At 38.8% G+C, this 24,124-nt stretch overlaps 1 long non-coding RNA gene across 5 annotated transcripts in view; it reads left to right on the forward strand.

Annotated features, from left to right (window-relative positions):
• Positions 1–24,124, forward strand: part of LOC129526625 (uncharacterized) — a 108,995-nt gene that overhangs the window by 33,180 nt on the left and 51,691 nt on the right. For 4 of the 5 annotated variants that reach the window (XR_010130729.1, XR_010130728.1, XR_010130726.1 and 1 more), the window contains exon 3: positions 22,405–22,529. This is a non-coding gene — a long non-coding RNA (uncharacterized lncRNA). Of the gene's footprint in view, positions 1–8,224; positions 8,368–22,404; positions 22,530–24,124 lie in introns of all 5 variants that reach the window. The other variant, XR_010130727.1, reaches the window with a different exon arrangement.

The raw sequence follows: 24,124 nt of genomic DNA on the forward strand, positions 1-24,124 counted from the left end.
TCTGTAGTGTGGACAGAGCCTTCACGCTGACAAATACTGCACGAATGCCTGTTGGAGCCAGTAGGCACTCCTGATGATTAACTATAAAAATGCTTTTGACTCTGGTTGCTGACAGGAATGACAATGCTTTGGCCAGACTGGCCTCCTTCTGGACACCAAAGGATGTTCCAGTCTTGGTTTTACCATCTGGTTTCAATACAAGCCAGGAGCAATGAATAGATGTCTTTTAAAGAGGCAGCAATATACGAATTATTCTGGCTGTATAATCTTTCTTTGATAAGTGAAAAAAGTGTACTTAGGCCTGGAGAACAACACAATGGCTTCTGAAATTCTAATTTTTAGGATAGATAAAGGTGTTTTGAGCATCTCATAAGGCAAGGGGATCTGATGGTATGAGTCCCAAATAAACCTTATTTGGAAATGACAGTTAAATGCATGAGCTTGTATTATGACGTCGGTTTAGTGTCTGAAGGAAGACCAAGCATGCATTTTATAGGAAACACGTCCTTCTAAGCAAATCTAAATCTATCTAGTCAGTGGGTACAAGAATTCTTAGCCTTGTAAATCATAGTGAAAGCAGCAACAATGATATTTATTGATGCTTTATAATTTCCAAAAGGCATTTAACTGGATTGTTTCCTTTGATCTTCACAAAAATCTTGAATAGGATAAATAGATATTTTCATACCTTCGATTTACATACAAGGAAAAAGTCAGAGAGATGAAATAATTTATTCAAGGTCACACAGCAAGTGTCAGGGAACAGGGGTTGGGTGGGGGGAGTGAAGGAACGCTAACTCTGCGAACTTGTCGCCAAAGCCAGTGTACTTTCTGCTACCTCACACTGCCGCATTTCCTTCCAGCAGCATTCTCTTGGTACGAGGACAGTTAGAGTGATTCCATGACTACAAATTCAAGAATATAATATTGCCTTATTCTTCATGTTACTTGTCATCATTTTATGTAGAATGGTTTTTATATCTGAGTGTCAAATACCATGGACTATTTGTTTTACCAATACGATGATGAGAACTTGAATTGTGTAGGTATATGGCATAGACGAGAATTGATTTGGGTGTGAAAGTGTGGAGAATGCCTGGTGCACTGGGGTCTTGAAAGGGCTTATTTGCAGAGTAGTGTTGCCTGAACAATGCTTGGGACAAATCTCAACATTTCTGTGTCCCAGAGTTGCCTCTTTTCTTATTCCTGTCTGTTATATCTTACATCTTTAACGTAAACTGAATGGTACTTTCATAAAAAGGAGAGAGTAATGATAAAGGCAAAGCTATCTGAGCAAAAATATTTTCTTTGATGAGACATTTGGCTAATATCTGGGTTAAATGATTTCCTGATTATTACTATAAAAATAAAGCCAGGGCATAATGAAAACACTGGAATCCCAGCCAACAGTAAACTGAAACTGACCTATACTGCCCTAATTTGTTAAACCATAATTAGACCTCTCTAGAATATTCTTTTAAAACTTAGCTATGGTAGGGGATAAAAGTAATATCTTTTTCCTCACCCACCACAAGGCTTATGGCTGAGAGGCCTCTATAACCAAAGATGGGTTAATGAGAGAAAAGCATACACATTTATTTAATATAAGCTTCATGCGATACAAGCGCCTTCAGAAACGAAGACCCAAAGAAACAGGAAACCCGGTGCATTTTTATGGATAGTCATGCAAAAGTGTGATTGGAGGATGAAGGATAAGACCTAATAATAATAATCTGGGGGGAATTATCAAGGCCTGTTCAGATTCTTTTATGTGCCTCTATGTCTTCAGGCATTTATTTCCTCTTGGTATAGGGAGGACCCCTTTGGAATGGGGGTCTCATGACCTACTTCAGGAGAAGATCAGCTAGGTTTTATGGCTTGCACTGGGGGACAAGAGAGGAGGGGAGGGGGAGTCCAGTTTCTATGCTACATTTCAGGGGAGGGCGGACAGGAGGTCAGAGAGACTGTCCTGCTTCTGCTGTTTTCCTAAATGCCAAGGTGCTAGATTTTGGGGTACCCTATCCTGAACCCTGTCACTACACAGAGAATCAAAGTTTCTCAAAGCCTGTTTGAATGTTGTCAAGTATATACTTACATGTATACATCATAATATAATATATACACAGATATACATACATATTTACTCACATTTATATGTTTTTAGATTGCAAAGCAAAGCAAATCCGGGGTAAGCATTAAAGTGTTTTTTGAGCAAGTTGAATCAAAATATAATTTTAACTCAAGTCTCTGCTGTTTAAAATGGGCATTTTTATTTGCCAGTTTTAAGATGTTGCATCTGAAGAAAGCCTCATTCCCTCTGGAGGTCACAGGCAATAACTGGCCCCCTGTGATTTGGAGGAGTTTAGCCTCTCAAGCAATTGCGTTTGTAGTCAAAAACAAGTTGAGTGTCTGAAATAAAAAGGGTCATTTTAAAGAGATTCTTCTAAACTTGTTGGGAAGTCTTGATACAGAGCAACATTTACTCCTCTCTTGGGGAGCAGAGAGGGAGGATGGGGACCTGTCTCACAGCTGAATCACCTGGACAGAGCCAGGAGACCTGTCTGGCGACAGACACCAAAGCCTGATCTCTCTCACATCTGCATTTCTCTAACCAGATCAGGGAACTCATTGAATCTCTTCTTGTGGCTGACAGTCTGTAAAACCTGGTCTCTTCATCTGTGGCACTAGGTTAACAGTTGGGCTCCTTGGGCCTCCCTCTCACTATGAAATCTCACCTTTAGCCACCTTCACCACCCCATAGTTTCCTGACTATGCCAGTCATTCCTGATCTGATCACCAGTTCCGATCACTTGGTGATACTATTCTGCTGTCTTGTAACACTCACTGCATTTTCTCTTTATGCAAATCCTTCCCATCTTTTAGAGAACAGGTTTTGCTGTCAACCAGACCTTGGATGGAGTCCCACTTATTTTGCTTACCAACTATGACCTTGGGAAAAATACCCTCTATGTCAGTAAATGAGAATAATAATACGTAACTATTGGGTTGTTTTGAAGACTGAATAAAATAATTCTTGTAAAGTATTTAGTATAATTAACACATAGTAAATAATCAGTGAATGTTTTTATTTCAGAACTAAGGTTAAACCATGACCACTCCTCGAGGCCTTCCCTGGAGATTCGGGCTCATAGATTCCTTCTTTCTCTGAATTCTAAAGTACTTATGGAAGATTCAGAAGATAATTTTTAATGAATTAAATTTTAATACATCAAATTTCTTAATAATAAAATTTTCAGTGTTCTCCAGTGTTGTTACATATGTGTTAGTTTTCTTTCCCTGATTATACATGTGTGTTAGTTTTCTTTCCCGGATTACACTATAAATTCATTGAGATTATGAATCATTATTTATTTATTTTTTGGAGACAGAGTCTTGCTCTATCACCCAGGCTGGAGTGCAGTGACGTGATCATAACTCACTGCAGCTTTCACCTCCCAGGCTCAAGCCATTTTCCTGCCTCAATCTCCAGAGTAGCTGGGACTACAGGTGTGTGCAATCATACCTGGCTAATTTTTTAAATTTTTGGTAGAGATGGGGTCTCCCTATGTTGCCCAGGCTGGTCTCAAACTCTCAGGCTCAACAAATCCTCCCACCTCAGCCTCCCAAAGTGCTGGGATTACAGGCGTGAGCCACCACACCTGGGTGAATCATGATTTATATTTTCAGTATATACTCTGTAACAAATATGCTGGTATATAATCATGTTTTCAACAAATTATTGTTTGCTATTTAAAAAGACATAGGAATGTGCCACAGGAATATGTCATAGGAATATGTGAGCTAGCAGGCCAATTCAGATGCACAGAGATAGAGATTGGGGGTAAAGATGTGGTGAGGGTAGAGAGGGAAAGAGAAGGAAAATGATTTACCACTTGTATTTTGTAACAGGCACTCTGCTAAGTCATCTAATATATTACTCCCAACAACTATACCCTATTTTATATAAGACAAAAGTGATGCGATAGCATCCCTGTTTTCTCATCTGAGACTCAGGGTAGTTGGGTAATTGGAAACCATTCTGAGAAAAGCTGGATATAGAACTATATCCAGAACTATACAAACCAAAACTACATGAACTGGCAGTCAAGCTTAAGAGCTTCTCTTTACTAGCATCATTTGTCTTTTAGTTCTGCATGCTCCTTTCTTGGGCTTGGCTTCTGGGTCTCCATTGCAAAATGAGCAGATGGTTCTTGAATTTTCCCTGCTGACCTTGAAGAACTTTCTGAGGGCTGCCTTCTTCAAACCTTCACCTGAGTCTTTTAGTTTTGGAATGCCCCTTAAAGGACAGCAGGTGACAGGGAAGCTGATTATTTCTGCCTTCATGGGCTTTGATGCTGATGGCCTCTATGGAGGCCACTCCCAGCTCTTGTCTTTGTAAAATCTGGATCAAACAAAATGAGACTCATGGTAGCACAGTTTCTATTTTCTGTGAAAAGCAGATCAACTCACTTCTTATCATACCATGAGCAAGTACCAGGATGAAATTTGGCTGTGTGTGGACAGGTATCAGGATGAACTCTTCATCCTTATTTTATCTGTTTTCCCCCCATATCAACAGAAAGCTTATCTAGTTTAGCAACAATGCACCTTCTACTAATCGGTAAATATTATGTATAAATTACAAGTATTCTGAGTTTATTCTGATTAGTCATGTTTTTAGAAAATGCGTTATAGATTCGCAGGGCTGGAAAGAACTCAGAATTCTGGTATTTTGAGGCAAAGATTCCAGAGACAGTGCCTATAAAAATTGAATACATACACTACCTATATCAGGAGTGGTGGTGGTTGGAAGTTAATAATTAAATATTCAGATACTTGGGACCCTACTGAGACCTTCTTAATCAGAATCTCTGCAAGTAGAACATGGGAATTTGCATTTTAAAATAAGCACCTTAGGTGAGAACTGCTGCTATTGACTATGTCACCCACCTGATTCTGTTTACCAGCAGTGGCCTCCAGAATGAATGAGAAGCAGGGCCTTTGCCCATTTCTGAAAAGGTGGTGCTGAAAAGGCGGTGCTGTTTGAAAAATGGATGTGCTGGCTGGGCACGGTGACTCATGCCTGTAATCCCAGCACTTTAGGAGGCCAAGGCAGGCAGATCACCTGAGGTCAGGAGTTTGAGACCAGCCTGGTCAACATGGTGAAACCCCATCTCTACTAAAAATACAAAAATTAGCTGGGCGTAGTGGTGGGCACCTGTAATCCCAGCTACTTGGGAGGCTGAGGTAGGAGAATTGCTTGAACCTGGGAGCTGGAGGTTGCAGCGAGCTGAGACTACACCATTGCACTCCAGCATGGGCAATGAGAGCAAAACTCCATATCCAAAAAAAAAAAAAAAAAAGAAAAGGATGTGCTTATTTATGTTAGAAGGGAAAATATAGATATTTGCTAAACAAACACTGATTGAGCATCTGTTGTATATCTGTCCCTGTGGTAGGCAGAGGACAGAGATGAAGTAAGACCTAGAACTTCTTTTAAGTACTTCTCAGATTAGTTCTAGGTACAAGCCAATTCACAAATAATTACTATACAATTGGATATTACTATTGGGAATTGTGTATATTGAGGAAAATTAGACAACAAGCATCAGGAGTTTTAAAAATGTACATGGGTAAAGTAATTTCACTTCTATGAATTTATCCTAAGGAAATAAATATAGTCAACTAGGTGTTTAAGAGAAAACTGAAAATTATTTACTATAATTTTACATGTACTTTCTCACGGGAGTCTCACAAGACCTCGAAGAATTAGGAGCAATTATATTCCTTTTACAGATGAAGGAACTAAAGCTTTGAGATGACAAGTGGTTTGCCCATGAAAACACCATTAGAAAGTGACAGAGTTAATGTTTGAACTTCAGTCTGCCGTGCACTCATGATTATACTCTTAACTCCTGAGGTTTATCCTCTAAAGAATACAGCTGTGTGGATAGTTGTTGCAGAGCTACTATTTTAATGTAAAAATGGGAAACACTAGAAATGGCCAGCACTGGGAGATTGGTTAAACACATTATGCCATAGCCATGTATGGGGTAATATATTCAAATATCAAAAATTATACTAGAGATGAGTAGTGTGTCCCAGCCAGGAATTTAAGCCAAGATAGAATATCTTTTCAAGTGGTCCATTGTATTTTATGTGAGGCTGTTTCCGTGTGGTTGTATTAAGATAGAACTCCAAGGTTGGAAAGCTGAGTATTTGTTTCAGGGTTGCGCCAGATCCTTCCAGTTCTCTGAAACATAGGACTTCTAGATCACTGGATTCCAGCTGTGTTCGTTGAAGGCCCTGAAATCCCATGGTTATCTCTGGTGGTACAGAGGTAACCATAAATAAAGAGTTGTGTTCCCGTCAATCTAACCTAACTGTGGATGCCCAGTATCCACCAAGGAGCTCAGCAGGATGACTCTGACTTTGAACCACTATTTAACTGAGTAAAGAATGATGGGCCGGGCACGGTGGCTCACGCCTGTAATCCCAGCACTTTGGGAGGCCTAGGCGGGCGGATCACGAGGTCAGGAGATCGAGATATCCTGGCTAGCACGGTGAAACCCCGTCTCTACTAAAAATACAAAAAAAAAATTAGCCAGTCGTGGTGGCGGCCACCTGTAGTCCCAGCTACTCAGGAGGCTGAGGCAGGAGAATGGTGTGAACCCGGGAGGCGGAGCTTACAGTGAGCCGAGATCGCGCTGCTGCACTCCAGCCTGGGCGACAGAGGGAGACTCCGTCTCAAACAAAAAAAAAAAAAAAAAAAAAAAATGATGGAGTGCAGCTCCAAAGCTCAGGACCTTGCTGGTGGTCACTTTGACCACCAGAGTGCAAGCTGTTTCTGCAGACATGAGCTGATGGGGTGATGGGTTGTCAGGTCAGCATACATCTTGCCTTGCTGTTTTAATTTGTATCTGATTTTGACATAAATAGTAAAACACCTTGAGTTCTCAGTGGACCAGGAAGAAGACATTCACATTAAAAAACACAAAATGCTGCACTTGTAAAACGTAAGATTAAGTGAACAGCTGCGTACTTACAGTATATTCTCAATTTGCTGGAGTTTAACTACTTAGAGTCCTCTATTAACTGATTTGGATGTTATGCCCATGGGCATTCTCGCCAATATTATGAGAAAGAAGTGATTTACAATCAGCAAACTTGTTTCAGAACTATAATTTTTCTTTTAATAGCAAGACTAAGATATTAACATACACTAAGTTCAATTCCTCTTCACTGAGGATGGAAGTTATTCTATACGTTTAATTGAATTGCTCATATTTTTAATTTCATGGCCTAAAACAGGAAGTATATATTGGTTAATGCTGAATTGATCAGACTAGTGAGTCAGCTAGATTTCAATTCTGTAAACATTCTAAATCATTGGACTTGTATTATCCTAGCCAAATTTATTGCTCTATCAACAATCTGTTTTTGAGAAATAAAAGATGAATATTAGGGATTTATGTCTCAGGTATGATCAATGCCCACTAATTCTACCAGACAATGCCTCAGTGTTTTATTTTCCTTTGCCTGTGAAGAATGTGTGTGTGTATGTGTGTGTGTGTGTGTGTAAATACAAACATGCATCTCCTTGTTTTCAAGATACAAACATAAAGACATAGAAAGTTTTCTTTCTAATTGTTAACTGTAACAGCACTGAACTTTCTGTGACTTAAGATGAAGCACTTCATTATACAAGTCACATTATCATCTGTGTTTAAACTGTACGTAACTGTATCTAAAATGAAATAGAACATATTTACATTTCTCCCCTAGTTTATTATAAAGTTTACACTTTAGAATTTTTAAATAGAAAACGTTTCCCAGAACTAGGATTTGTATGTGTTCCTTTGACTTAGCTGCAAGAATCAATCAGATCATGTTAAGGTGCACAATAAGGCTCTTTTTGAAGCCTGTTATTAAATATACATAAGAATAGACTTTTTTTATGTGTTCAGAAATAAAGAGAAAGAAAGTGTTCTGTGTTTTTGAAGATTGAAATCCTTCAAAGCTTTTTTCATTTGCAAGAAAACAAAGGGCTATTGTAAATTGAAGTGCTGAAACAGCGACAGCAGTGAAGTAATTAATTGCTCATTCATGAAAGAAAAAGTATAAGTGAGAGGCAAAAGTTAACCCCTCAAAATAAAGTGTGTGGCTAACTGAACACCTATCAGCTCCTCTGTGTTTAAACACAATGGTCTTCTTTGTGCTGCAGGTTGTTTTGTTTTGAGGCCTGGTCGCAATTGTTGATGTCACTATATGTATTTTGGAAAAAAGACACAAGCATGCATCTATAGATTTAACTTTTTTCTCGGAGGAAGAACTTACTGGCTATGGTACTATATTGTGAAAGCCAAGGTAAGGAATATTCTATAACTAGTGTCTAACACTTTTAATACATTGTATTTATGATCATCTCTGTGATTAGATGATCTAATTAAAATATATGTGCAGATGTACACACATCTATGGTGGAAATGATTAAGCTTCCAAGGGGCTGTGCACAAGTGCCAGAAATGGAAGACTACATAGGATGTTCTCTAAAACAGTCAAATTAAGTGATCAATCCTATTTAGAAAGGTTTTTCAATATATTTTATGCCCCAGGGAATCTTGCTCCAACCAAGAGCTGTGGCTGGTAGCTACCATGTCTGCATTTACAACAGCTTGAGTTATGTCATCTCACAGGGTTTAGAGAAATTGCCACCAGCATAAAGCAAATAATTTCCTCCCTCCGATCCTCAAGAATTGCAGAAAACTGTAATTTCTCATTATTAAACCTTCTGCTCTGTCCCATCCTGCTGTACCTTAGAACTGTGAGACTTACAATCACCTTTCCATCTTAAGCATAGGTGTATATGTATTTTGATGTGACAAAATCACACCTCGTCGTCAGCAGTATAACATCTTCCTAAGGTGGTGGGAGAAATCCGAAGCAGATTGAAGAGTGGCTAAAAAGTTCTCATCATTTTAATATTAAAACCTTGACTGACTTTACCTACAAAGGTTCACAAAATCGAGTTAGTTGGAAAATCAAATATTCATTTGTGTTTTATCCAAAATATTTGTTCACTTTACCTGAAAGAGTCTGAGACACAGTCTCCTGAATTTCAACTCTAAAAGTTAACTTAATTGGGGAGGTCTTTCTTGGATTGCGTTGATTTAATCTCTTGAGCTACCAATAGCAACAAAACATAGACAGGAATTTAGAATCAAGTATAATAATAATATAGATAATAATAATTCTATGCCAGGGTAAACACAGTTCCCAATATATGAACATTTTTTGAGCAATTCATTTGTAAATTTACATTTAAAACTCAGAAGCTATTTTTTTTCCATGAAAACACTGTGATAAATGGTTATTGAGTTTCCTGGCCAGTAGGTGAAATGTATTTGTAATGCAGAAGGCAATTATTATTTTAAACATTATTAAACAATATTAATATACTACCAATTAAAAATATTAATATTAAATAATTAAATAATAATATTTAAAGAGTATAATAAAGAAACATGTATTCTGAATGCCGTTGAATATCAGGGTAGGTCATTTTCCCCATCCCCAAGTGGAATGGGAGAACTCCCTCTCCCATCTGTGGGCAATAGGACATGGAGTGCTGTGGATCAAAGGCACTGGTGGTGGCTCTTGTGATGGAGAGGAAGTTTTGGCAGAGAGAGGTTGAAGGAGGATGACCTGAAGGATTAAAATGGGAGCCAGATAAGTGAGATGTACAGGGTGAAGGGAAGGAAGGGGATGGTTGGGGAGAGATAAGGATCGCCAGGAGTCTAAAGTTCTGACCTTATCCTGACCAATGCCATGTCTATTGCCATAAAGGGAGAGAACTTTTCCCTCTAGAAGGAAAAGAACATTGTGATAATGGTAATGGTAATGGTAATTACCAAAGGGAAGGAGACTTTCTATCTTAGTCTAGATAAGGAGCTAGTTGCATGAGATATAAGTAAGTTGGGGGCCTGTGATGATTAATTTCTTTTTTTGAATATTTAAAATTCTAGCAGCAATGCTTAAGAGAGAAATTCTTATAAAACAAATTAAGATCACATTAATATTTCACATTCAACAGATAGCTATTGAGGGCTTCTTGTATATAAGGTGCGAGCTAGTTTAAATTCCTTTAGGAACTAGTTGAGTAAAAAGCGATGCAGTAGAAATTTTAAATTGGAAAATATATTCTAGTGATTATGTTTCTAGACTCCAGGGTTTCCAGTAGTAGGGAAGATAGTTTTCACTGCCTTATTTTGTGGGAACGGTGAGGCTGAGAAGGCCCTTTCATATGTTCTGGTGGGCAGGTGTAGCCAGCAGTAGAAAATGAGCAACTGGAGCGGTGGTGAGACGCTGGGGCAAAGAGTTTCAAGACCTCCAGAAATCATGAGTTAGATAAAATCACCCAGGGTTCCAGCAGATAAAAAAGGTACAGAGGGCTGGGTGCGGGGGCTCATGCCTGTAATCCCAGCACTTTAGGAGGCCCAGGTGGGCAGATCACTTGTGGCCAGGAGTTTGAGACCAGCCTGGGCAACATGGTGAAACCCCGTTCCTACAAAAAATACAAAAGAGCCAGGCTTGGTGGTGCATGCCTGTAGTCCCAGCTATTCTGGAGGCTGAGGTGGGAGCATCGCTGGAGCCTTGGAGGTCAAGGCTGCAGTGAGCCGAGATCGTGCCACTGCACTCCATCTCAGGTCACAGAGTGAGACCCTGTCTCAAGAAATTGAAAAAAGGTGAAGAATACAACTTTGTGGAGATATCTATCACTTAGGCATCAGGAGGAGGAAAAAAGGTGTTCAAAGAGGTGAGGAGCAGAAAATTACAAGAAAAAGATAGTCATCATGATCACCACATAAAAAGTTTTATTTACTTGGGGCACAAACAAACAAACATCCACCCACTAGATCAGTATCAAGGAAATTTTGGATAACTTTTGAGAGAAACATTTTAGTGTAATAAAGCTGGGTGCCAGATGGCAAGGAGCACGTGGCTGGTCAAAAACGGGGCTTGGAGAGAAGAAAGGAGACAAAGGTCATTGAGGGAGTGATGGGAACTTAGATAAGAGGAACTTAAGCAGGATGAGAGGCCAGCATTTCCCAATGTGTGATTTCTGTGGAACACTGTGCTCTTGAGAGATAAGCGGATGCTCCATGGTCAAGTGAGTCTCAGAAAATACTCGTGAACAAAGTTAAATAGGTTTCTTTATTGCAGGACTGCTTAGGGCCATTATTGCATTGATATGAATAAGAAATATTTGAGAGATATACAGTTTACCAGCTTTTTGACCAGGGAGAGCTTTTTTGCTAGAGCATTTCATGGCATTAAACTATTCTAGGCACACATTGTGAGACATGCTATTACACGCCAAGGGATAAGTTAAGGTAAAGAAATGCATTAAGACCGGGCGCGGTGGCTCACACTTGTAATCCCAGCACTTTGGGAGGAAGAGGTGGGTGAATCGCCTGAGGTCAGGAGTTTGAGACCAGCCTGGCCAACGTGGTGAAACCCCATCTCTACTAAGAATACAAAAATTAGCTGGGCATGGTGGCACATGCCTGTAATCCCAGCTACTTGGGCGGCTGAGGCAGGAGAATTGCTTGAACCTGGGAGACAGGTTGCAGTGAGCTGAAATCATGCCACTGCACTTCAGCTTGGGCAACAGAGCAAGACCCCGTTTGAAAAAAAAAAGAGATGCATCAAAATGCAAAGGTAAACACTCCACTCTGCTACCCAAAAATCTTCAGTAGCTATGTAGGGCCTAAAAGATATATTAATAGTTCATATTTCTTTCTTTTATTGTGTATTTTTTTCTTACTGAGATATAATTTATATAGCATAAAATTCATTATTTTAAAGTGTATGATTCCATGGTTTTTAGTATATTCACAGAGTTGTGCAACCATTATTACTATCTAATTCCAGAACATTTCTTTTTCTCTCTTTTTTTTTTTTTTTTTTTTTGAGACAGAGTCTCAGTCTGTCACCCAGGCTGGAATACGGTGGTACAATCATAGCTCACTGTTACCTTAAATTCCTGGGCTCAAGTGATCCTCCCACTTCAGCCTCCCGAGTAGCTGGGACTACAGGCATGCCCCACCAGACCTGGCTAATTTGAAAAAAATATATGATTGGTAGAGACAGGGTCTGTCTATGTTGTACAACAGGTCTTGACTGCTAGGCTCAAGTGATCCTCCCAACTTGACCTCCCAAAATGTTGGGATTCCAGGCATAAGCTACTATGCTCAGCCTAATTCCAGAACATTTTCATCACCCCCTATCAAAAAATAATAATAATCTATATCTGCTAACAGTCACTCCCCATTTCTCCCTCTTCCCAGCCACTAGGAACCGCTAATCTACCTTATGTCTCCATGCATTTTCCTATTCTGGACATTTCATATATAAATGGAATCTTACAATAAATGCCTTTGTGCCTGGCTTCTTTCACTTAGCATAATGTTTGCAAGGTTTATACGTGTTGTAGCATGTATCCATACTTCATTCCTTTTTTTTTGAGGTGGAGTCTTGCTCTGTCGCCCTGGCTAGAGTGTAGTGGCATGATCTTGGCTCACTGCAACGTTTGCCTCCCGGATTCAAGCAATTCTCCTGCCTCAGCCTCCTGAGTAGCTGGGATTACAGGCATAAGCCACCATGCCCAGCTAATTTTTGTATTTTTGGTAGAGATGCGGTTTCACCACGTTGGCCAGGGTGGTCTCAAACTCCTGACATGAGGTGATTCCCCTGCCTTGGCCTCCCAAGTGCTGGGATTACAGACGTGAGCTACCAAGCCCAGCCTCATTCCTTTTTATGGACAAATAATATTCCATGGTGTAGATACACCACATTTTCTTTATTTACTGTTCACTTGGTGGACATTTGGGTTGTTTCTGCCTTTTGACTATTAATAATAATGCTTCCATGAACATTTGTATACAAGTTGCTTTGTGTGAACATTTGTTTTTATTTTTCTTGGGCGTATACCTAGGTATGGAATTATTGAGTCATCTGGTAACATAAATGTAAGTTTATGAGGCCCTTTTATTTTGAGTTTTTGAGGACTGCCAAAATGTTTTCCAGGTTGGAATATCATTTTGCATTTTACAGCAATGTGTGATGGTTCTGATTTCTCCACATCTTTGTCAACACTTGTTATTATCTGCCTTTTTCATCATAGCCATCCTAGTAGGTGTAAAGTTTCAATGTGGCTTTGTTTTGCATTTCCCTGATGACTAATGATACTGCACATCTTTTCGTGTGCTTATTGGTCCTTTGCATTTTATTATTTGGGGAAATGTCTATTCAAATACTTCTTCCTCCCAATTTAATTGGGCTATTTCCCTTATTACTGATTTTTTAGTGTTCTCTATATATTCTTGATATTAGACTCATCAGATATATGATTTACAAATATTTTCTTCTATTCTGTGGGTTTTCTTTTCATTTTCTGGGTAGTATCCTTGGAAGTTCACATTTCTTGGCCATCTAAGGTCCTCCAGGTCTACTCTCATTCTGTCTTCTAGTATGATCTTTCATGATTGCTTATGCTATCAATTCTAACTAGACGCATTTGCTTTTTATTTTTTACAACCATCTCAGTATGCTCACTATGAAGTCACTCTTCCCATTGAAAAATGCCTCCCAGTTCCTCTACAGTTTTCTAAATCCTACCTGTCCTAAAGACCCACCTCAAGTTCTGCCTCCTCCTTGAAAAATTTGTGGATAATCTTAGCCCAGAATGATCTTTTCTTCTTTAAAACTCTGGTAATCTACACTTTTTAATTGTTGCTCCCAAACATTTGGTAACTAACATAGGATATCTCTTATTCTCAATACTTTTTCAGCATACATTTTAACCCAGATGAATGTGGATCCCTTGGTTTGCATATTTATGTTTAAATATTTGTCTATGAGCTACAAAGAGAGAGAGGGAGGTAGGTTTTTACTTTATTTAAATTTGTTTTGGATAAAGCTCTCTAGTTTACCTTTGAAACAATGATATATGATTGGCACTAAATCAGTTCTCTCTCTCACAAATTCATATTTATTCCTGATATTAAATATGTTTAGCAAGCTACCTTTCTTCAATAAAAATAAACATTTGCAGTTTCTAAGTTCTGAATGTGATTCTCATAGAAGAATATTAGCAGGAAAACTGATTCAACTAATTTTAATACCCAAAATGGATACACTGTAGTTTCTTCTTTTTATAATTATATTATTATACGTAAGAGAATTAGAGAACCATCTGAAAACATAGTTATTTTCAGTATTACGATGAGGCTGTCTTTTTGAAACAAATGTTATAGAAACCAACTGCAATGTAGAGATTGCAAAAGCTATCTGAATATGTGATAGCTCCCAGCAGGATTACTGAGAAAGGAGTGAATATTAAAGCTAGGCTATAGTTCTGGAGAAACAGGTTACCTATGGTTACAGTCATGACTGACATTGTCTAAAACAAAGGGGATATATCACTAATAAATGACACTTAACCCATGGACAAGTATAGAGAAGAGAAGAGAGAACCTGAAGATTCTGACAGGATCAAGAATCATGTCAGAGAAAGATCAGAGAAAATAGCCTTCCTTTCATATTTTTATATTTTAACTAGAAAGAAAAACTTCTATGTTATATTTTGACACTGGTGATGGATGAATCAAGTGAGAAGTTGTACAGTTGCTTGATGTGCTGGAGGAGGAATAGAGATAAATTACAGCTGGGGAGGCCATATCGAAGCCAAATTAACTCAAGACCAAACCACTGTATCAATGATGGATATGAAAGATATTTATGAAGCCAGGCTCTGTGCTTCCCCACTCACCCATACTCCCATGACAAAGGGGGAAAATAAAGGCTTTCTTTGGGCTGGGAGCTAGAAAGAAAACCAGAGCCCTAGGTCACTGAGAAGGGACCCCACACCATGCCACCTCCTCAGGCAGAGTCCCAGACTGGGGAATCAAAGGCAGAGTCCCAGGCCAGGGAACCAAACCCCGAGAAATAGTTGGCAATCTGAGTGCTGCGGATGCATACTTGATCTTCTGGCAGTGAACCATTACTTTTTGAGGGATTGTGGGCCAGCCATTGGTTGCCAGTATATGATATTCTAGCCTTTTGACTGGATCCCATTAGGGAAGAGACACCAGCTATGTCCCAGAAGTTCGTTCTTTGCTGAATAGCCATGTGACTCTTCATGCATTTAATAGTGTGTTTCAAAAGTTTCCAAGAGCTAAAATGGGCTGCCATAACTCTTCAGCTTTTTACGATAGCAAGATATTTAGCTAACAATAAGGTTCCTTAAAAAGTGAGTCTCTCCATCCATGGTGAGGTTTTTCCATCGACACACTGGAAATGGGAAAGCTAGGAACAGAAGATGCCAAGTTATGTAATGAAAGTGAGTGGTGAATTTTATACACACTCTCTAAAAAGCAGCATTATTTCCCTGCCATATTTCACAGTATTAACAGGAATAAAAGACTAATATGTGATAATAAAAGGGTAATAAAAGACAATTGTATATTTATCAGGAAATTAGTTAGGATGATTCATTTATTTTCTTGGCTCAGATATTAAAAATACATCCAGTATTCCTTACAAGAGTACCATAAAAGCTGAATGAATTAAATTTCTCTAGGCAATTTTCAGCACTGAGAAAAGAGATGTCTTTTCAAACTAATGACTATTTCATGGATGCAATGGAGAGATATTCAGCATCTGTAATTCTCTTTGGCCCAAGAGTGAAGAGATAAGTAGTAATCATGCCTTCAAGGTAGAATTCATAATCAAATCCTTAATTAAACTCAATATGGAAGTCTTTAATAAATATCAAAATCTGACTATCAGATTTTCTGGCGAATATTTAATGCTGTGTTTAGTATCTGCTATCTGAACATCACCGTGGAAAAAATTAAGCCTTTCTTTTTATTTACTGGTTACATAGGACCATCAATGTCATATTTAAATGGAGAAGAATCCTATATTTTAATAACACACCTTCATATTATTCTACTTTCCTTTACACATACTTAACAGTTTCTGGAGGAATTTCAATTCATTTTACTATTTTAAAATTTATATTCATTATGTATTAAGTGAATACATGTGGCTGATTCTCTCTCCAAGGAGTTTTTAATCAATCCTCTTCTATTTGTTCAGACCAAAAATCTCATTGTCTTTCTTGACTCCACTTTTTCTTTCATACCCTGCATCTGTCAGCAAATTCTATCAGTTTTATTTTCAAAATAGAATTCTATCAATTCTTATCTCTCCTATTGCTACCACCTAGTCCAAGCTACCCCCATCTTTCACCTGAATCATTGTGCTAACCTCCTCCCTGGCACCTTTTTTCCTCCTGCCCTGCTGCTGTCTGTTCTCAACATCGGTCGGAGGATCCTGCTCAAGCATAAGTCAGATCTTGCCACTCCTAGACTCAAAACCCTCCGGTAGCTTCCCAGCCCACTCTTGAAAGCCAAACTCTTTATAATGGCCTAAAAGATTCTTCATGTTCTAGATCCCCCTCCCTATTTTCTTCCTTGCCTTTATGCCTTTATCTTCTGTTTCCATCCTTCTCGCCGTCATCTCCCTCCCCACCCCTGCCTCATTTTCTCTTCTCTGCCCACACTGACTTCCTGGTGTTTGTGGAACATGCCAGACCCATTCCAAATGCAGGCTGTCCCTTCTGCCTTGAATGCTCCTCTCCTCCACAGCTTCATGGCCAGGCCCTCCCTCCTACAGGTCTCACTAAAAAGTCATGTTCTCTGCGATGCTCTCCCTGGATTTGGCATCTAAAGTTTCACTCCCTTTCTGGCATTGCATCTCTTTCTTCTTTGCTTTATATTCTCATTCGCATGTGTCATCACTTAACATACTGTATCATTTATATATTTATCTTGCTTATTATGTCTTCCCTACAAGAATGCCAGCTCCGTGAGGGTAGAGATTTTTGTCTTATCAGTGCCTAGAACAGTTTGGTAAATACTTGTTAAATGAATGACTGACTAACTGAGATATTTTATTCATGTGGATTAACCTTTGTTAAACAAGTAAAATATTTAAATGGTACAAGATTACCTGCTGCATTTATATTGTTCTGAGAGCAAGGAGAACAAATAAGGGACAAGTATTTTTATCCTTGGAAGGCAGTTGTTGGAATTTCTTAGGAAAAAAATGTCATCTTCCATGTACCAAATATATGTAGGCTTCTAGAAAGAGATAGAGTTTCAGATACTGCTTCAAACATGGGAATAATCCATTATAACCATCTTCTTTGAGTTTGAGAACACTAATTTTGCAAAAAGTTTACAAATTAGAGTAGACTCACTGGACAGGCAGTATAGTGTAGTGGCTAAGAGAGAAGCTCCAAAGTGAGAAAACCAGAATTTGTATTGGAGGTCTGGGGTGCTATGTCTGTGAGAATTTGGGCAAGTTATTAAATACCTTGCCTCAATTTCCATGTATGCAAAATGGGCATATTAACAGTACCTGCTTGTAGGATTGTTGTGAAGATTAAATGTGTTAATTCATGTCGACCACTTACAGCAATGTTTGAATTTAATGTAGTGCTGATTAAGTTGGAATTAGTATTTTCATCATATTGTTTTGACTGCAGGCATCGTGAAGGCATGGGCCATCAGGCATATCAAAGGAGATGGTGCCTTGGAAACTGAGGTCAGAGAGGATATGGAATTGGAAATGAATCACTGGTGTTTAAGATGGAAACACAGAGTGGGGGCCAGGGTGGTGAGGGGTTGAAGAACATCCAAAGCCAGATTGGAGAGTCATGTTGGACTTTCTGGCAGTGAACATGGCCTGTAAGAGGAGGCTGCAGGAAGGGGGGGGATCCCCAAAGCCCCTGTCTTGATTCTTCCTGCATTTCTGGTATCCCTGTAGAATAGTAAAGTGAAGGAGGGTGGGATCAGAGTAGGGGGAGCTGGCAGAGGAAGAGAAACAGTGTTTTATCTGTGACTGGATAATGCTATTCAGTAGGAGGAGTGTATAAAATATTCCCATTAAAAAATAGAGAAGCTGAGACTCTAAGAAATAATTTGAAATAAAGCTGAAGATAGAGTTGAATATCCAGATGAAATGCCAAAATTCTATCAGCCATTTGATGTTTCTGAATATCTTGGTGTCTAGCATTGTGTAGGTAAAATATCCAGCTGCTTGTCTAAATTTTCCATTTTTCATCCAGATGTTTCCATTTCTTATTGTACATGGATATATTTAATAATATTTATAGTTTAATTAGGCATTTATGAAAGCAATTATGAAGTTTGATTGGATATTCATAGTTTTGAAACTATAAAGAATAGCATAAAATGTTTGTACTGCTATAATAAAATTCTATTTTTATTTTGCAAAGATGTACTTGATTTTTCAATAGAGGAAAGAACTTTAAAAATTCAGTGTAATAACAAATTTGACACATCTGTTCTTCCTGTACAGAATCTTGAGACTTGTGGGGCTGACATGGGCCTTAGGTCACAGAGTGCTTATAAAAGAGGGCCACTTCCATGAGACAAAGAGATTGGGTAGGAGACGTCTAAGATTCATACTGAGCTGAAAGCTGCCTTCCTGAAGGTTTTGTCAATGAAGACTTTCTCAGATTTTTGAGATTGCTGCTCAGAATCTATTTTCATCCCTCTCCGTCAGACCAATGCTATAACTATTTAGAGACAACTCTCGTGTCTCTCCTGACTTCTCCCTTGCTCATGCAATGTATCTTCTTTTTCTTCCATCATTCTTCATATAATCTGGTATTGAAACTCTTCTCTACCCTAATCTCAGACCCCTGTATATACAGTTCTGTATTTTAATTTCCTTTGTAAACAATAACACTGGTAACTAAATCTGATACTCTCCCTGGAGTCTGACCAGGTCAGAAGACAATGAGACTATTACATTTCTTATTTTGGGCGCTATTGATATGCATGCAGTCCATGTATTCAACAGTGCTTTTGAAGTTACATTTCCCTGCTGATTTCTATTATTTGATGTTAACTGAAACAGCTAGATTTTTTTTTAATGTGAGTGGCTCTCTTTTTATCTCCTCCATCCTGTTTGGAGGCTTTGACTTTGCAACACTACTGAAAACACGGCATTAGTTTTCTCCCTATTGACTTTTATCTTGTAAGCTTCTGTGTATCATTCTGCCTGTTCAGAAGTTTAAGTCTGTGTCTAATATGCTACCTATTCTTTCCATCTTTGAGTCAGTTTAAAACTCAGAAAGCCTGGTTTCAGTGTATTTTTTTAAGTATTTGATTAAAATTTGAATAAAACAGAGATAGACCTGTAGTATGTCCTTGGAGATATCTCTCCCGGCTGATGACAATGAGAACCTTGGACCCATTCCTTGAATGCAACCCCTGGAAGAGATCTGTGTTTATTCAGAATCTGAGGCACATCTTTGAGAATAAACAGGTTTTATTGTGGAGTTTACAATTTGAGCACCTTAAGGGTTTCATTTATTGCTGAGAATTAGCATCTAATTAATTTGTTAAAATGTTTCAACAGCAAACAAAGTAGGTAAAGAAAAAAAAGAAAAAAAGAAAAAAAATTGGTTGTTCCCACATGCAAGAAGTGAAGTTGAATTGTGCCCTGATTAATTGATTAAGGATGGTTCCTGTGGTGAATAATTATGTTCAATAACTGTCAATATAATTTGCAATCAATTATCACTTATAAAACCAGCCTATAGCAAACTCAGTTTTACATGCATCCGAATGCAACTGCCATATTAGGAAGCATGACTTTCCATTTCCTTCATAATGTCCTTTATTCAGCATATCATAATTGAAAGCTTTCACTTTATATCCAACAAGGTATCTCCCTTCCACTTTCAGAAACTGCCTTAAAACTTGTTTTTTCTTTTTTCTAGAAAGTCCATTACGATTAGTGGCTGTGGTCAGAAGTTATCCAGCCTGTGATAGATTGAATTTCTCACTATTCTTCACTCTCCTGCAGGGAGATTATACATCCATACCTTTGCCATGGCCTCATGGTGGGTGAAGAATACTTTCCTATCCTTTGACCTTGGGGGTTTGGCATGAGACTTGCTTTGGCCAATGAGATGTTAGCAGACATACCTTAGCAGAGGACTGAAATGTGCTTAAGTAGATGGGCTTGCCCTGTTAGACATCACCATGAGAAGAGTTTCCCCAGGTACCTGCTACCCTTTCAGCCTGGATCTCAGAATGAACACACATGGAACAGACCTGAGCCCAATCTGCAGCAGAGTTGTGCCCAGTCAGATCCTCAATCTGAAGCAAAGTTGCCTACAGAGCCTAGCTTAGATGAGTTGAGTCCCAGCTGACTTGCAGATCTATGAGCATTGGAATAGATGTTTATTGTTGCATGCCACTGAGTTTTGGGGCTGATTTTTTTTACACAGCCTTTTCCTATGAAGTACTATTTCTTAATTCAAGTGGGAAATTTGTTGTTTATACTATTGCTTAAGTTCAGTAATAATTCATCAAGTCAAAATTTAGCTGCCAGGAACCTTACTAATCTGTAGTGTAGCCAAGAATACAGAAGAGAGGACTGTAGCTATAACAAGTGGCCCAAATAGATACGATGTTCACACACTAATGCTCTTATATTTATTCCTAGGAGAATTCTTCAGACACTCAGGAATACTTATTCTAATCCTTACATTCAATATAAAATCTTTCCTAGCTGGTTTCCTCATCATAAAAATGTAAAAGTGAGATAAAGTCTGTTCCAGCAGGCCCATGAAAGGAGATACAGACAGCCTATGACTTGATGGAAAGTGGGAAAACCTGACACGTATAACGGTCTGGGATTTTCAGTGTGGAGCCAGGAACCCGCCTACTTCTGGAGGTCCTGAGAGCAAACCCCAAAGCTGAGGTTCATAAAGATGCATACTCTTGGGGCATAAGGCAGCATGCTAGGGGTATAGAAAATGTGGGACTCATGTGAACACCTTTCTGAAATGTCTTTTTTTCCCAGCTTTATTATAAACTGGAATAGCAGGTCCTGTTTTTTTCTTTCTTTTAAGTACTAGTAAACTAAAAAGGGAGGAACTCTTTTTTTTTTTTGTCAATTAAGGGCATCTGTCAACATCATTTGATAATGGAAGGCTTTTTAAAATATTAACTAAATAAGAAGGATGTAAACCTCCTAAAAGAGGTCATTTGGCAAAGTTTCACTTTGAACCAATATTAGGGAACCATTGATTTAAATTATTGACTTCACTTTTCAACAAGCAAAGATCTAGTATTAAATACAAAATTTAGATAATATTTTAAGATACAAGTGGGGCATTTCGTGACTCTTCTCTTGGAGACAGATGTTTACCCTTTTCTGCTGGTAGGAGAGGTTGTCAGGAAAAATTTGAGAGCTTTTGTTCTGTTATTAAATCAAGCTGATGTTAGCCTGTTTGAGAAAACAGGGAAATATATTACACATTTTAGAATGTAGTGCACATTTCCTCAAATGGTTAAAATATAAAAGATGATGATGCTTTAAATTTAGGAGTAAATTGTTGTTTACCTGGAAATGTAACTATGGAGTCTCATTTGTTACCCATGTATTCTAGATAGCTGAATCTCTATTGTATATCAATCAAGCAAATCTTACCTCTTCCAGGGAACTTCTAGTGAGACGTAGCAGTGAGTTAATTCATAGTGATTCTTAGAGCCAAAAAATGTGAGCTTGTGTCCCGGTCTGATCTCTATGTGGAAAGAAGAGAACATAGCATGCATGGAGAACGCAGGGGGCCAACTTGTCTTTCCCCCAAGCATTCCTCCTGGCTTGCAATTTCCTCCATTGGTGTGGTTACTATGACTTTTACAATGAAATACCTTGCAAGGTAAGCCACACAGGCCACCAACATTTTCTACCATGTGCTAGGAAGGATGAGAGACACAAACATGGATTACTCCTGTCTTAAAGAGTTTGTAACGTAGCTGGAGAAAGAAGGCAGATAAGAGACACTAAAACAAAACAACAAAGATAAGGCAGTAGTTAATTAATAACTAAACTATGTGTTCTCATTTCCAAGAGTTGTAGAAAGTTTGGGGAGGAGAGGTCTTGCAGGCCTGGAGTAGGAAGAAGGTTTCAGTGTCTGAGGATTAGGCCTTGAGGGAGGGAATAATTTTAGGGAGTGGATAGAAGCAGAGAGATCATCCCAGGTCCTTGTCACATTGGTAGTTGAAGACTTGAATGGCAGGAACCCAACAGAAGTGGTGGAAAATAACTTTGTGTGGTTAGGATTGTGCCAGGATCTCAAGGGCATCAGAATTAGAATTAAAACAGGAGGAAATGGAAGGCTTTTGAGTAGGTAAGTGACCTGATGATGAGGAAGGTTGATCTGAAGATAGGAATGACAAGAGGGCAATAGTGAAATGTATATGTGAACCACTTTTTAACCCACAGGTTCTTCGTTAATTTAGACAACTTAAGGGTACCCTGAGGAGATGAGATCAGGACCTTCAGATTACGAGACTCACACCTTGCTGGCTGCGCTAAGGGGGCTCCTGAGGAGATGAGATCAAACATAGGTAAGCTTTCCTGTGTGTATGTGTTGGGAAAAGGAGGTGGCGATTTGAGGTTGGGTAAATGTCCTCAGGATGATGGGACACTTGAGCGACCAATGCCACTTCACAATTTGACTTCAGGCATGTTGGGGGGTGCATTTGGTAAACAGTTTTAGGGGTTCTGAATGAGCCCTGGGCTCTTAGGAAAGCCAACCCCCTCCCTCCTCCAGAAAATTAGGAAGGGATAATGCTAGATATTTTGTCTTTTAAAAGAAAGAGAATCAGTCCATGGTGGTAAAAACAATGGCTGCTAGGGATTGTCTTGCATCTTTTACACCTGGAGCAAAATTCTCCAACTCTAAGATCACTGTGGACAGCAGAAATGGACTTCTATGTAGCACTTTCTATGTTATTTCGTTTAATCAAATACAAATGTCAACTCTGTGAGGTAAATATTGCTAGTTTAATTTAACACACCAGGAGGTGAATGTTCAGTAAAGGTCACATGGTGATAAAAGCAAAACCAGGACTGCCATGCTGGTCTTCTGACCACAGAAATCTTTGCCCTGCTCTGTTCTTTTTTTCTCATAACATGGAAAGGGGAGCAAGCATTTCAGCAGACCCAAACTGCCGGAGAGAGTGAAACTATGCATCAGGGAAAATAGCATTTTCGTTTAAGAACTCAAATAATGGGAAATAAAAGCAATGCATACTTGACTGTGTCCATTTATGCATTCTTCTTGGTCTCTATACAAGAAGTGCTGTTTGAGATGAAAGTTCTCTGTACTCAAATATAGAGAACCAAAACCAGAATGTTTCAACTCTCAAGCAAGAACTTGCAGACATGAGGCAGGAGAATCGTTTGAACCCGGGAGGTGGACGTTGCAGTGAGCCAAGATTGCGCCACTGCACTCCAGCCTGGGCAGCAGAGTGAGACTCTGTCACAAAAAAAAAAAAAAAAAAAAAAAAAGAACTTACAGACAATGGGACAGTGTTTTTCATATTGTGTTCAGAGGAGGCCAGGCAGCAGGGGAGGGAAAGAGGTGGGACCATCATGGTATCTGGTGCTCTTGACTTCTTCTCCCATCACATATGCTCTGCTTTTTAAGACAAGTATTTGTTTTCACATATGTGTAAGATTTCTTTTGATAAAGGGTTATACAATTTAAAAACAGAGGGACAGTTTCCAAGTCTAGTTTTTTTCTTTTCCCCCAAATGCCATCAGCTGAACAACTCAATTGGATTTGTTCTGAAATCAAACCTGGTTTTATGTTTGCTGCTACAAATGATACAGAGCAGAATATGTTATTCTATAAATGCAAGAAAATATGACCAAGTTATTCAAATAATGACTAATATTCTTGCATAACCATTCAAGTGAGAGAAAAACTGACTCCAGCAGAAAAGCAGCCATGACAACCGCATAAATAATAGGCACTGCTTTGAGATCTTTTGGGTAAATGGAAGATGAACTTGCTCTCAGAAAACAAATAGCACAAAGAAATAAGTGTTACATGCAGCAAGGACTCAGAGAGCACCTGGAAACATCACCATTGAGATCCTTTCATTTTTTATTTTTCTCTCGTTATAGATAGGGTCTCAATCTGTTACCCAGGCTG

This window comes from Gorilla gorilla, chromosome 15 (assembly GCF_029281585.2).
Source record: "Gorilla gorilla gorilla isolate KB3781 chromosome 15, NHGRI_mGorGor1-v2.1_pri, whole genome shotgun sequence".
NCBI classification, from domain to species: Eukaryota; Metazoa; Chordata; class Mammalia; order Primates; family Hominidae; genus Gorilla; species Gorilla gorilla.